The 12,500-nt window shown below is 41.3% G+C and overlaps 1 protein-coding gene across 9 annotated transcripts in view; it reads right to left on the reverse strand.

Annotated features, from left to right (window-relative positions):
* The window catches only part of LOC106566535 (cyclin-dependent kinase 17), a 93,123-nt gene that overhangs the window by 42,442 nt on the left and 38,181 nt on the right, over window positions 1-12,500 (reverse strand). The window lies entirely within an intron of this gene.

A 12,500-nucleotide genomic window follows, 5' to 3' on the forward strand; every position in this document is an offset into this window, starting at 1 on the left:
TCTGTCTCTCCTCGTCTCTCCCTCTGTCTCTCCCTCTGCTCTCCCTCTCTCTCCCTCCTCTCCCCTCTCCCTCGTCTCTCCCTCTGCTCTCTCTCGTCTCTCCCTCTGTCTCTCCCTCTGCTCTCCTCTCTCGTCTCTCTCTCTCGTCTCCCTCTGTCTCTCCCTCTGTCTCTCCCTCTCTCTCCCCTCTGTCTCTCCCTCTGTCTCTCCTCTGCTCTCCTCTGCTCTCTCTCTCTCTGTCTCTCCCTCTGTCTCTCCCTCTGTCTCTCCCTCTCTCTCCCCTCTCTCCCTCTCCTCCCTCTCTGTCTCTGCCTCTCTCTCCCTCTGTCTCTCCCTCTGTCTCTCTCTCTGTCTCTCCCTCTGTCTCTCTCTCTCTCTCTCTGCAGTAACACGGTTTGCTGAGTAAGGAAGGTCAAATACAAAGCAGGTAGGCATTGTGCTGCAGACACAGAACAAGTCACATGTCACACATACTACACACACACACCCACACACACCCACACACACCCCCACACACAAACACTTAAATTCAAACAGACAAACACAGACATAAGCAGGTGCTCTTTCTCTTTATCTGATACTCAGAGGCCAGGGAACAATCACAGACACAATCAAAACACACACACACACAAACATGCACAAACACACGCACACCCATATACACACCTACACAGGCGTACATACACAGAACCGGCCACAAACAAAAAACCCTGCTTCTCTCTTTCTCTCTGTCTGGAGAGCAACTGTTTAACCGCCTCTTTCTCTCTCTGTCTGGAGAGCAACTGTTTAACCTCTTTCTCTCTCTGTCTAGAGAGCAACTGTTTAACCTCCTCTTTCTCTCTCTGTCTGGAGAGCAACTGTTTAACCTCCTCTTTCTCTCTCTGTCTGGAGAGCAACTGTTTAACCTCCTCTTTCTCTCTCTGTCTGGAGAGCAACTGTTTAACCTCCTCTTTCTCTCTCTGTCTGGAGAGCAACTGTTTAACCTCCTCTTTCTCTCTCTGTCTGGAGAGCAACTGTTTAACCTCCTCTTTCTCTCTCTGTCTAGAGAGCAACTGTTTAACCTCCTCTTTCTCTCTCTGTCTGGAGAGCAACTGTTTAACCTCCCCTTTCTCTCTCTGTCTGGAGAGCAACTGTTTAACCTCCTCTTTCTCTCTCTGTCTGGAGAGCAACTGTTTAACCTCCTCTTTCTCTCTCTGTCTGGAGAGCAACTGTTTAACCTCCTCTTTCTCTCTCTGTCTGGAGAGCAACTGTTTAACCTCCTCTTTCTCTCTCTGTCTAGAGAGCAACTGTTTAACCTCCTCTTTCTCTCTCTGTCTGGAGAGCAACTGTTTAACCTCCTCTTTCTCTCTCTGTCTAGAGAGCAACTGTTTAACCTCCTCTTTCTCTCTTTGTCTGGAGAGCAACTGTTTAACATCCTCTTTCTCTCTCTGTCTGGAGAGCAACTGTTTAACCTCCTCTTTCTCTCTCTGTCTGGAGAGCAACTGTTTAACCTCCTCTTTCTCTCTCTGTCTAGAGAGCAACTGTTTAACCTCTTTCTCTCTGTCTGGAGAGCAACTGTTTAACCTCCTCTTTCTCTCTCTGTCTGGAGAGCAACTGTTTAACCTCCTCTTTCTCTCTCTGTCTGGAGAGCAACTGTTTACCTCCTCTTTCTCTCTCTGTCTGGAGAGCAACTGTTTAACCTCCTCTTTCTCTCTCTGTCTAGAGAGCAACTGTTTAACCTCCTCTTTCTCTCTCTGTCTGGAGAGCAACTGTTTAACCTCCTCTTTCTCTCTCTGTCTGGAGAGCAACTGTTTAACCTCCTCTTTCTCTCTCTGTCTGGAGAGCAACTGTTTAACCTCCTCTTTCTCTCTCTGTCTGGAGAGCAACTGTTTAACCTCCTCTTTCTCTCTCTGTCTGGAGAGCAACTGTTTAACCTCCTCTTTCTCTCTCTGTCTAGAGAGCAACTGTTTAACCTCCTCTTTCTCTCTCTGTCTGGAGAGCAACTGTTTAACCTCCTCTTTCTCTCTCTGTCTGGAGAGCAACTGTTTAACCTCCTCTTTCTCTCTCTGTCTGGAGAGCAACTGTTTAACCTCCTCTTTCTCTCTCTGTCTGGAGAGCAACTGTTTAAACTCCTCTTTCTCTCTCTGTCTGGAGAGCAACTGTTTAACCTCCTCTTTCTCTCTCTGTCTAGAGAGCAACTGTTTAACCTCCTCTTTCTCTCTCTGTCTAGAGAGCAACTGTTTAACCTCCTCTTTCTCTCTCTGTCTGGAGAGCAACTGTTTAACCTCCTCTTTCTCTCTCTGTCTAGAGAGCAACTGTTTAACCTCTTTCTCTCTCTGTCTAGAGAGCAACTGTTTAACCTCCTCTTTCTCTCTCTGTCTCGAGAGCAACTGTTTAACCTCCTCTTTCTCTCTCTGTCTAGAGAGCAACTGTTTAACCTCCTCTTTCTCTCGCTGTCTGGAGAGCAACTGTTTAACCTCCTCTTTCTCTCTCTGTCTGGAGAGCAACTGTTTAACCTCCTCTTTCTCTCTCTGTCTGGAGAGCAACTGTTTAACCTCCTCTTTCTCTCTCTGTCTAGAGAGCAACTGTTTAACCTCCTCTTTCTCTCTCTGTCTGGAGAGCAACTGTTTCACCTCCTCTTTCTCTCTCTGTCTGGAGAGCAACTGTTTAACCTCCTCTTTCTCTCTCTGTCTGGAGAGCAACTGTTTAACCTCCTCTTTCTCTCTCTGTCTGGAGAGCAACTGTTTAACCTCATTTTACATTTATACATTTTAGTCATTTAGCAGACGCTCTTATCCAGAGCGACTTACAGTAGAGTGCATACATTTTTATTACATTTTTACATACTAGCCCCCCGTGGGAATCGAACCCACAACCCTGGCGTTGCAAGCGCCATGCTCTACCAACTGAGCTGGAGTTGCTCTCTGTTGCTCTCTGTCTGGAGAGCAACTGTTTAACCTCTTTCTCTATTTTTTGCCACCTTTTTCTTTACAGTCCTGTAGTCCCCCCTCCTCCTGACAGGTATTCTCTCTCTCTCTCCTTCCTTTGTCTGTTATTTTCCTGCTCTGTTATTCAGAATGCCATTCTCTATTCACACCATTCGCCATCTCTCTAGGTCCTCTTCTCTCGCTCTCTCCCCCCTCCCCCTCTTCCTCCCCCTCTCCTTCTCTGTTCCCCCTTCCCTCTCTGCTTTCTCTCCCTCAGTGTGTTGATAGTTGTCTCACTCTCTTGCTCGATCTCCACCTCTCCGTCTCCCTCCCTGATTTTCTGTGCAGTTGGCTCTCCCCTTCTCTCCCCCTGCCACTTTAAATCCACCACTCTCTCCCTCTCTCTCCTCTCCAGCATAGGGACTGAAACCTAAAGCTGTAGAGTGACACCTCAGGCGTCTCCTCTCTCTCTCTCTCTCTCTCTCTCTCTCGCTCTCTCTCTCTCTCCCAAGGACTAAGAACACAGCTCATTTTTCATTTTCACATGCGCACACACACAAACACATGACACTCTCACACACCTTTGCACACACATAATACACACATGTTGAATAGAATTCAAACTGTTATTGCTCACATATTGGCAAGCTAGTGAGATAAACACACATCTCACCCTGCATGCCAATAATCTGTCAATTACATTAGCACTCACCACACAAATACACCCACACGTACTTCACTCTACATGTCAATAATCAAGCTGTAAATGACGTCATAGCATTCAGGGACCAGGTCAAATCCACACGCCACCGCTCACACACAAACACACGTGCACCAATACACACCGCTGCCCTGGCCAATCTAAAACATGTTCACTGAGGCCATGGTCATTCCTCTTACACAGACAAAAAACTGTCTGACACATTCCTTTGTGCTATGTTAAACACACACACACACACACACACACACACACACACACACACACACACACACACACACACACACACACACACACACACACACACACACACACACACACACACACACACACACACACACACACACACACACACACACACTTAGCCTACACACACATGTACTGTCAGAGTGTCCCACCCCTAAGTCTCCGTATCTGGAACAGGAGAGGGCTCTCAGACAGATCAATATCCATCCTCTCCTGTACACACTTCTCTGCAGCAACACACACACACATACTGTATACACACAGCCAGGGGATGTATTGCAGTTTGGAGGTGGGGGTGGGGGTGCTGCAAAACTTTTTGCCCGCTCTGCAGACAGCTATATAAGTCCACTAATACAGCACTATTAATAATAAAGCACTATTACAAGACTATTAACCTGTTTGGGATAGGGGGCAGTATTTTCACGGCCGGATAAAAAACGTACCCAATTTCATCTGGTTATTATTGGATAGAAACCACCCTAAAGTTTCTAAAACTGTTTGAATGGTGTCTGTGAGTATAACAGAACTCATATGGCAGGCCAAAACCTGAGAAGATTCTATATGGGAAGTGCCCTGTCTGACCATTTCTTGGCCTTCTGTACCCTCTTTATCGAAAATACAGGATCTCTGCTGTAACGTGACATTTTCTAAGGCTTTAATTGGCTCTCAGAAGGCGCCAGAACGTTGAATGATAACACTGCAGTCTCTGGGCGAAAAACAGTAGGGGTTTTGGAGAGTGGTACTTCTGAGAACAATGACACTGGTGCGCGTGTGCATGTGACGACTCCATTTTCTTATTTCAGTGATTGAACGGATACAACGTCTCCCGGTTGGAATATTATCGCTATTTTACGAGAAAAATCGCATAAAAATTGATTTTAAACAGCGTTTGACATGCTTCGAAGTACGGTAATGGAATATTTAGAATTTTTTGGTCACGAAACGCGCCGGCGCGTCACCCTTCGGATAGTGATTTGAACGCACAAACAAAACGGAGCTATTTGGATATAACTATGGATTATTTGGAACCAAAAAAACATTGGGTGTTGAAGTAGAAGTCCTGGGTGTAACGGTTGTCGTCGGGAATGGGGACCAAAACGCAGCAGGAATGTGGATGCTCATCTTGTATTTTATTTTAAACCAAGAAAACACCAAAATAACAAAATGAAGAACGAACGATCAACAAAACAGTCTTGTCAGGCTCACACACGCAAAACAAGAAACAATCTCCCACCCCGAACCACATAAACAAAATACCCTCTGCCACGTCCTGACCAAACTACAATAACCAATAACCCTTATACTGGTCAGGACGTGACACTGGGAGTGCATTCTGATGAAGAACAGCAAAGGTAATCCAATTTTTCTTATAGTAAATCTGAGTTTGGTGAGTGCCAAACTTGGTGTGTGTCAAAATAGCTAGCCATGATGGCCGGGCTATGTACTCAGAATATTGCAAAATGTGCTTTCACCGAAAAGCTATTTTAAAATCGGACACCGCGATTGCATAAAGAAGTTCTGTATCTATAATTCTTAAAATAATTGTTATGTTTTTTTGTCAACGTTTATCGTGAGTAATTTAGTAAATTCACCGGAAGTTTTCGGTGGGTATGCTAGTTCTGAACGAAACATGCTAAAGTAAAAAGCTGGTTTTTGATATAAATATGAACTTGATTGAACAAAACATGCATGTATTGTATAACATAATGTCCTAGGAGTGTCATCTGATGAAGATCATCAAAGGTTAGTGCTGCATTTAGCTGTGGTTTTGGTTTTTGTGACATATATGCTAGCTTGAAAAATGGGTGTGTGATTATTTCTGGCTGGGTACTCTCCTGACATAATCTAATGTTTTGCTTTCGTTGTAAATCCTTTTTGAAATCGGACAATGTGGTTAGGTAAAGGAGAGTCTTGTCTTTAAAATGGTGTAAAATAGTCATATGTTTGAAAAATTGAAGTTTTTGCATTTTTGAGGTATTTGTAATTCGCGCCACTCTATACCATTGGATATTGGTGAGGCGTCCCGCTAGCGGAACATCTGTCCCTAACAGGTTAATAACACAGAACTAATACAGCACAATTAATAATACAGCACTATTAATTATACAGCACTATTAATAATACAGCACTATTACAAGACTATTAATAACACAGGACTAATACAGCACAATTAATAATAAAGGACTAATACAGGACTATGAATAATACAGCATTATTACAGGACTATTAATAATACAGCACTATTACAGGACTATTAATAATACAGCACTATTAATAATACAGCACTATTAATAATAAAGCAGTATTAATAATACAGCACTATTGCAGCACAATTAACAATACAGGATAATACAGAACTATTAATAATACAGCACTATTACAGGACTATTAATAATACAGGACTATTACAGGACTATTAATAATACAATACTATTAATAATGCAGCACGATTAACAATACAGCACTATTAATAATACAGCACTATTACAGCGCGATTAACAATACAGCACTTGTACAGGACTGTTAATAATACAGGACTAATACAGAACTATTTCAGGGCTATTAACAATACAGGACTATAAATAATACAGGACTAATACAGGACTACTAATAATACAGGACTAATACATAACTATTAATAATACAGGACTATTACAGGACTATTAATAACACAGGACTATTAACCTCTTACATCTAGACGTTCCGCTAGCGGAACACCTGCTCCAATAGCCAATGATGGGCGTGGCGCAAATTACAAATTCCTCAAAAATACAAAAACTTCAATTTTTCAAACATATGACTATTTTACACCATTTTAAAGACAAGACTCTCCTTTATCTAACCACACTGTCCGATTTCAAAAAGGCTTTACAACGAAAGCAAAACATTAGATTATGTCAGCAGAGTACCCAGACAGAAATAATCAGACACCCATTTTTCAAGCTAGCATATAATGTCACAAAAACCCAGAAGACAGCTAAATGCAGCACTAACCTTTGATGATCTTCATCAGATGACACACCTAGGACATTATGTTATACAATACATGCATGTTTTGTTCAATCAAGTTCATATTTATATCAAAAACCAGCTTTTTACATTAGCATGTGACGTTAAGAACTAGCATACCCCCCGCAAACAACCGGTGAATTTACTAAATTACTCACGATAAACGTTCACAAAAAACATAACAATTATTTTAAGAATTATAGATACAGAACTCCTCTATGCACTCGCTATTCTCAGTAGATAGCCCGGCATCACAGGGCTAGCTATTTAGACACCCAGCAAGTTTAGCCCTCACCAAAGTCAGATTTACTATAAGAAAAATGTTATTACCTTTGCTGTTCTTCGTCAGAATGCACTCCCAGGACTTCTACTTCAATAACAAATGTTGGTTTGGTCCCAAATAATCCATTGTTATATCCAAATAGCGGCGTTTTGTTCGTGCGTTCAAGACACTATCCGAATGGTAAAGAAGGGTGACGAGCACGACGCATTTCGTGACAAAAAATGTATAAATATTCCATTACCGTACTTCGAAGCATGTCAACCGCTGTTTAAAATAAATTTTTTATGCCATTTTTCGCGTAAAAAAACAATAATATTCCGACCGGGAATCTGCGTTTAGGTAAAAAGACGAAAGAAAATAAAGCATGGGGTCGACTCGTGCACGCGCCAAAGCCCATTGTCCTCTGATCGGCCACTTACCAAAGGCGATAATGTGTTTCAGCCAGAGGCTGCCTCGATATCATTCAGCTTTTTCCCGGGTTCTGAGAGCCTATGGGAGCCGTAGGAAGTGTCACGTTACTGCAAAGATCCTCAGTCTTCAATAAAAAGAGCCAAGATGAACAAGAACTTGTCAGACAGGTCACTTCCTGTATGGAATCTTCTCAGGTTTTTGCCTGCCATATGAGTTCTGTTATACTCACAGACACCATGGAAACAGTTTTAGAAACTTTAGGGTGTTTTCTATCAAAAGCCAATAATTATATGCATATTCTAGTTTCTGGGCAGGAGTAATAATCAGATTAAATCGGGTACGTTTTTTATCTGGCCGTGAAAATACTGCCCCCTAGCCATAACAGGTTAATAATACAGCACTATTACAGGACTATTAATAATAAAGCATGATTAACAATACAGGACTAATACAGGACTACTAATAATACAGGACTAATACAGGACTATTAATTATACAGCACTATTACAGGACAATTAATAATACAGGACTATTACAGGACCATTAATAGTACAGGACTATTACAGGACTATTAATAATACAGGACTATTAATAATACAGGACAATTACAGGACTATTAATAATACAGCATGATTAACAATACAGGACTATAAATAATACAGTACTATTACAGGACTATTAATAATACAGGACAATTACAGGACTATTAATAATACAGCATGATTAACAATACAGGACTATTAATAATACAGCACTATTACAGGACTATTAATAATACAGGACTATTACAGGACTATTAATAATACAGGACTATTACAGGATTATTAATAATACAGCATGCTTAACAATACAGGACTATTAATAATACAGTATTATTACAGGACTATTACTAATATAGCACAATTACAGGACTATTCATAATACAGCACTATTACAGGACTATTAATAATACAGGACTATTAAAGGGCTATTACTAATAGAGCACTATTACAGGACTATTAATAATACAGCACTATTACAGGACTAATACAGGACTATTACAGGACTATTAATAATACAGTATTATTACAGGACTATTAACAATACAGCACTATTACAAGACTATTAATAATACAGGACTATTAAAGGACTATTTTTTATTTATTTTATTTTATTTCACCTTTATTTAACCAGGTAGGCAAGTTGAGAACAAGTTCTCATTTACAATTGCGACCTGGCCAAGATAAAGCAAAGCAGTTCGACAACATACAAAAACACAGAGTTACACATGGAGTAAAACAACATACAATCAATGATGCAGTAGAAAAAAAATAAAAAAAATAAAAAAAAATATGACTATATACAATGAATAATATATTAATAATACAGCACTATTACAGGACAATTAATAATACAGCACTATTACAGGACTAATACAGGACTATTAATAATATAGGTGTCACGTCCTGACCAGTGAAAAGGGTCATTTGCCATAGTAGAATGGTCAGGGCGTGGCAGGGGGTTTGTTTTGTGTGTTTTGGTTTTTTTGGTTCAAGGGGAATTTGTTCTAGTTTTCATTTTCTATGTTTTCTTTTCCATGTTTGGCCGAGTATGGTTTCCAATCAAAGGCAGGTGTCTTTCGTTGTCTCTGATTGGAAGCCATACTTAGGCAGCCTGTTTTCCTTTGGGTTTTGTGGGTGGTTATTTTCCGTTTAGTTATTGTACCTGACGGAACTGTTGGTAGTTTGTTATTTTGCTTGCTCGATCACTCGCCTCCCACAGTAAGCATGGGGAGTTGGCTCAGGTCTCCAACCTGACTCTGCCAATCTCCCCGTGTGCCCCCCCACAAAAAAATTGGGGGGGCTGTCTCTCGCCCTTGCCTCGTTGTTGGTACAGCACCTCATAATGACACCACTCCGCTTTAGCTGCCTCAATCTCCTCCCTCGGACGGCGATACTCCCCAGTCCAATTGGAGATCAACCCAAAAAACATCAACATAGAAATAGAAAAACTAGAACTTAAACATAGAAATACAAAACATAGAAAAACACAAAACACCCCCTGTCACGCCCTGACCTACTCTACCATAGAAAATAACCTCATAATATGGTCAGGACGTGACAATAGTCAGATTAACTGATAACTAAAATAGCAGTGCAGGTGGCACTCTTTTATTATAAGTAATGTATTATAGGTAATGAACAACAAATATTATAGGTAATGTACAGTATTAGAGGTAATGAATGTATATATTATAGGTAATGTATTATAGGTAATGAATGTATATATTATAGGTAATGTACAGTATTATAGGTAATGAATATATATATTATAGGTAATGTACAGTATTAGAGGTAATGAATGTATATATTATAGGTAATGTACAGTATTATAGGTAATGAATGTATATATTATAGGTAATGTACAGTATTATAGGTAATGAATGTATATATTATAGGTAATGTACAGTATTAGAGGTAATGAATGTATATATTATAGGTAATGTATGATAGGTAATGAATATATATATTATAGGTAATGTACAGTATTATAGGTAATGAATATATATATTATAGGTAATGTACAGTATTATAGGTAATGAATGTATATATTATAGGTAATGTACAGTATTATAGGTAATGAATGTATATATTATAGGTAATGTACAGTATTATAGGTAATGAATATATATATTATAGGTAATGTACAGTATTATAGGTAATACGGTGTAGAGGAATGGTACAGACTTTGCAGCGCAGCAGAAAGATCATTGTACCCCAAATCCAGAGGTTGTGACTTCAAATCCCAGGTGGGGTCATATTGAAAAGTGATTAAGGTAAAATGTAATCATATTTTCATGAATTAAAGATTTTTTACACTGTTTTAGCAGAACAGCATACCACTTACTTTAAATCCCATTTAATTTAATTTCCTTACAAAAAAAACACGTGAAATTTGTGATTTCACATTTGAAATAGCTGTTTTCACATGTTGAGCTGGAAATGTCACATGTAAAAAAAAAAAAAGAGACACGTATTACATTTGGAGTTCACATGTGAACAACACCTTTCACATGAGGAGAACAACATGTTTTCACCTAACATGTGAATTGAAGAAAACCTTCACATGAAAATCACATTTTTGATTTTCACGTGAAAACCTTTTATATGAAAATCGAATTTGCACTCTCAGTGAAATACTTTCACGTGAAAATCTAACTCTCATATGTGAAATTCATTTTTTTTTCTATAAGGGACAATCACACACAGTCTCCATTCAACTCATTATCAACATCGTAAAGGTTAACACATGCTGATGCAGAGACGGCTGCATCCTTGATCTTCAGGATGAATATGAGACGAGTCAAGGACTAAAGCTTTCCCAGCCTTAACCTTCATCCCTCCCTCCCTCCCTCCCATCATCCCTCCTTTCCAACCTCGCCCTCCATCCTTCGCTCCCTCTCCATCATCATAAGTGCTACTGTACTTATGCTGCACACCTCTCTCTCTCTCTCTATTTCTCTCGCTCTCTCAATTTCACTTTTCTTTTCTACTTCCTCCCTCTCTCCAATGCCTTACTTCCTATTCAGTCTTTCACGTTCCCTCTATCCCTCTGTTCGTTTTTTAACTCGGTCACATTCTTTCTGTCTTTTACAGACTAAAACCTTCAGAGAAAAACCCCATATACATACAATATTGAACAGAGCCGTCTGGCTGTAGAGCACAGGACACAGAGAGGGAATCTTTAAAAACGGGGAAGATGTCCCTGAGGTATACAGACAGGAAACTGAGGGAGAGTGAGTGACTAGGCTCCAGTAATTACATCTAAACCTTTTATCTGTGTCTGAGGAATCTGATTATTCAATTAGTGAGAGAGCACAGGCCCCAGAGCATTAGCCTATACCACTACCCTGCTTCTAACTCCCCTGCTTCTAACTCCCCTGCTTCTAACTCCCCTGCTTCTAACTCCCCGCCTATACCACTACCCTGCTTCTAACTCCCCTGCTTCTAACTCCCCTGCTTCTAACTCCCCTGCTTCTAACTCCCCGCCTATACCACCACCCTGCTTCTAACTCCCCTGCTTCTAACTCCCCTGCTTCTAACTCCCCGCCTATACCACTACCCTGCTTCTAACTCCCCTGCTTCTAACTCCCCTGCTTCTAACTCCCCGCCTATACCACTACCCTGCTTCTAACTCCCCTGCTTCTAACTCCCCTGCTTCTAACTCCCCGCCTATACCACCACCCTGCTTCTAACTCCCCTGCTTCTAACTCCCCGCCTATACCACTACCCTGCTTCTAACTCCCCTGCTTCTAACTCCCCTGCTTCTAACTCCCCGCCTATACCACTACCCTGCTTCTAACTCCCCTGCTTCTAACTCCCCTGCTTCTAACTCCCCGCCTATACCACTACCCTGCTTCTAACTCCCCTGCTTCTAACTCCCCTGCTTCTAACTCCCCGCCTATACCACCACCCTGCTTCTAACTCCCCTGCTTCTAACTCCCCGCCTATACCACTACCCTGCTTCTAACTCCCCTGCTTCTAACTCCCCTGCTTCTAACTCCCCGCCTATACCACTACCCTGCTTCTAACTCCCCTGCTTCTAACTCCCCTGCTTCTAACTCCCCGCCTATACCACTACCCTGCTTCTAACTCCTCCTGCTTCTAACTCCCCTGCTTCTAACTCCCCGCCTATACCACTACCCTGCTTCTAACTCCCCTGCTTCTAACTCCCCTGCTTCTAACTCCCCGCCTATACCACTACCCTGCTTCTAACTCCCCTGCTTCTAACTACCCTGCTTCTAACTCCCCTGCTTCTAACTCCCCGCCTATACCACTACCCTGCTTCTAACTCCCCGCCTATACCACTACCCTGCTTCTAACTCCCCTGCTTCTAACTCCCCTGCTTCTAACTCCCCGCCTATACCACCACCCTGCTTCTAACTCCC

This window comes from Salmo salar, chromosome 13 (genome assembly GCF_965601325.2).
Source record: "Salmo salar chromosome 13, fSalSal1, whole genome shotgun sequence".
Classification (NCBI taxonomy): Eukaryota; Metazoa; Chordata; class Actinopteri; order Salmoniformes; family Salmonidae; genus Salmo; species Salmo salar.